Below are 4,164 nucleotides of genomic sequence, written 5' to 3' on the forward strand. Positions count from 1 at the left end.
ATTGACAAAAAATGGTTACACTATTAGAAAAATTTCAACGAGATAATGAATAAAAATATGCAATTATACTTTTTATTATTATTTTTTATTACACCATTAAGCCATTTCCCTTCCGGGGTAGGCGTGACTCACTCGGTGGGGAAAGAAGTAATGTGAGCAAGGTATAGAGAATTTTTAGATTGATCAAAAATTCTCGTGTTATTTATGTAAATAACACGTTCGTTCTGCAACACTGCTCCAACCCAGGTTGCTGATCAATCTCTCTAGCAATCACCCCAAGTGAAGATCCTCAAAAAGTCGTTATGTAAGATTCCCCACTTGGGTCGATTAGTGTCCAAATAAGATTTTTTTAAACTAAAATTATTGGTAACATGAATTTTGAATAATATTAATTAAATAATTTATTAAAGTTGTTATCAACAAATTGGAAAAAAAATTGTCAATTGATTGTTACCTTTGTTTTTAAAGATCATAATCTTTTTTGTTCAGTTTGATAATAATTAACAATTAAGTGTTGCACTATAAATAAAATGTGAACGAGAGATAATGAGTAAAATATGCAATGAAACTGTTTTTTTAACGCAAGTTTTTGGTAACATGAATGATCAATAATATTGATCAAATAATGTATTAAAATTGTTATCAAACAAGTTTAAAAACAGTTTAATTTCATTACAATTGTGTTTAGAGTTCGCAATCTTTTTGTTCAGTTTAAAAATAATTTACAAAAAGTTTTGTACTATAAGAAAAATCTCAAATTTCAGTGAGATATATAGAATAAAAATGCTATCAAAAATATGCAATTAAATATTTTTAACGCAAATTATTAGTAACATGAATTTTCAATGGATATTAATAATACAATTAATTAAATTTTTTATCAAAAAATTTGAAAAAATTGTTTAATTCGTTACAATTATTTTTAAAGATCTCAATCTTTTTTGTTCGCTTTCAGAATAATTAATAAATAAGCGTTCCACTACAAATAAAGTTAGAATTTAAAAGAGATGATAACAAAATATGCAATTAAACTATTTTTTTAGCACGAATTATTGGTAAGATGAATTTGCAATAATATTAACTAAATATTGTATTAAAGTTGTCAGAAAAAAAATAATAAACAGTTTAAATTAATTACAACTGTTTTTAACGGTATGGTTCACAAATGCAGTTTTTTATTCTAAAACTTTTTGAATATTTATTTATATTATTAATCCTAATCTTAATGATATAAAGCGTAAGAAATATTCGACATATTCGTAACAGTACATATTTTTTATAGCATAATTAATTTTTATAAATGTCTTATAATGAAAGAAAGTCATTTAGTTACTAGTTTTTAAAAGAAATATCAGTTTTAATAGTCTAGTTTAACTAATCGTGATTTTTAATTTGAATAATCATTATAAATGTTAATAAAAAGAAAATTCATTTTAAATTTGCCATTTTTACAGTTTACAATATTTACTTATGTCAGTGTTGAAAATTGATTGTTCTTCTTGTAGAATCATTATTGGTACTCTCTGAAAAGTGTATTCGTATTTAATTATCAAAATATAATATTTTTGCACATTTCATTAGTCCTTATTAATTTATTTGATATTTAATATGTCACCAAATATTTTTTGAGATGAATATATATGCAAAAAACTTAATTTAATAATTAAATTAAATTAAATTTGTATTTTTTCATGCGCTTGAATCATTGTCCACCCCCCTGGGTGAAACAAACCTACATAACTTAAATTTGTTGAAAAATTGTAAATTTGATTTGAAATTTCATAATTAATAACGAAAAACACATAAAATAATAGAAATAGGTTCAAAGTTGTAAACTTTTTTCAAATTCTGATGAATCTTGTTTGGAATACTTTTTTAAAAATTAAAAGCCTGTGTCTAGTCGACCCGAATTAAAAATACGAATTTTCTACGACAAACATTAATATAATCCAAAATTGTGCAAAGATTCTAAATCTTATTCATATTATAATAATTTCATTTTTAAAATACCTCTTTTTGGTGGAAAACGCTAAAATAACCTTAAATTGTAAATAGTTATGAATCTTCAAAATTCAAAATCTTCAGCTAACAAATATAATTTTTTAACTGACAATAAGATAGATATATTTTCAGTTGAAAGAATAAAATTTCAACAAAGAAAACACGAATAAAAATAAAAATGGATACATTTTCAACAAACAAAAAATAAACTTTAAACAGAGGAGCTCAACTTGCAACTAAAAAGTTAAATACAACTTTCAATTGGAAAAGATACACTTGCCAATAATGGTTAAAACTTTTAATAGAAAAAGATTTTAGATCAAAAATAGTGCATTTCAACAAGAAAGATGAATTTAAAACAAAACGATTACATTTTCAACCGAATGGAATAAGTTTCTAAAGAAATTTTTTAATTTTGAAAAAATTAATTACTTTTTCAACCAAATAGTTAAATTTTGAACCAAAAAAATACGAATTTTCAATAAAAAATACTTGGATATTCAACAAAGGAGATGGATATTCAACCAAGAAGATGAATAAATTATCCAATAAACGAGGCGAATGTTTAATTAAATATATAGATTTTCAACTGAAATCAAATGTATCAAATGTAACAAATGTAGATTTTAAACCAGAATGGAATAGAAACATTTTTAGTTAAAAAGAAAATAATTTTCATAAAAAGACGAATTAAAAAATATTTAGATTTTCAAAAAAACATTGAAGCAGAGGAACTCAACTTGCAACCAAATACGTCGGACTTCAAGTTGAGCTCTATTTTGTTTCTAATCTTTATTTTGTCACGCATGAGTGACCACAGAACAACCCCCCGCGGCTCCTCTCTTCCGAAACCGCCGCGCGGCGTAACTTTTTCGAAAGCGTAAATCGATTTGTTTAAAATTGAAATTCGATATAGTTAAGTTTTCAACTAAATAGAGGAATTTTCAACTAAAATGATAAGACTTTATCTGAAATAGTTAAACTTTCAGTTAAAAAAAATTTGATTTATTTCCAGCTTTTCTCTTTTCCGAAAACAATCCCTCATAATTTAAATCGCGAACATAAAAAAATAGTTTCAAAAACAATATAATTGATTTATTGTGGCAAAAAACTTGTTAAGGACACTTGGAAAGTAAGTAAAAAAAGTAACGATTTTTCGTCCCTGTTGTGGCGCCCAGGATTTCTCGAGTTTCCACAGCCCTTTTTCATTTAAAATTTTCAATAATTAATAACCCAGAATGCAGAAAGAAATTTTAGATAAATAAGTTAATATAAATTTTATTCCATAAGCTTCATCATTTATGTTTAACTAGAGTTTAGTCGGATAGGTATTGTATTAGTGGGCACAGTTCAAGGAAGCGAAGGAAGTAAATCTTCTAGGTAGCAGAGAAAATTGGTAGCATTCTCTGGATTTAGGTGTAAAATTGAATTAATGGGACATGTTTTCTGATGACAATCGAAGTCTTCAAAAAAAAAAATGAAAATCTGCCACGCAGAATTTTTTTTACGTTATTTTCTCCAGTTTTTTAGCAAAAAAAAATCGAATCGTCATCTATCGTTACTATATTATTAAAGTTTATTAAAAGAATACTTATATTATGAGTATTTTTTATATAATTTTATTAAAATTGTTAAATATATTACTATATTTTCATAATTGTCAATAAAAAATCAAACAATAAACTTAAAATTTGTAACATATCACTGCTATACAATTAATTTAATAATCTACTAATGATAGATCACGATTAGAGTTTTTAAAAAATTTTTGCTAAAAAAATGGAAAAATTAACGTAAAAAAGTGCTTCGTGGCGGACTTTCATTTTCGTTAGGGAAGATTTCTATTGTCATCAGAGAACATATCCCATTAAACATTGCGGCTGGTCGTCAGTTGGATTTAAATTTTTTAAACCCACCATGCTATCTGCTTTTCTGACAAGTTTTGGGATTTAATAGGAAAAATTAAAAGAAAAGGTTCGAAAGAAACGAACTCGAAATCGGTACTCCTTTTATTTTCTTCCTGAATTCCGCTCGCGGTACCATTTTAAGTTTAAATCTATTAATTTTTATTACGAGGGTAGTTCAATAAGTCCTTAGAATGAAGTATAAAAACAATTTTTTTTGGGTAAATTTTTTTTTATTTTTCAACATAATCTCCTTGGA

The sequence above is a fragment of the Belonocnema kinseyi genome, chromosome 8 (assembly GCF_010883055.1).
Source record: "Belonocnema kinseyi isolate 2016_QV_RU_SX_M_011 chromosome 8, B_treatae_v1, whole genome shotgun sequence".
In the NCBI taxonomy this organism is placed as follows: Eukaryota; Metazoa; Arthropoda; class Insecta; order Hymenoptera; family Cynipidae; genus Belonocnema; species Belonocnema kinseyi.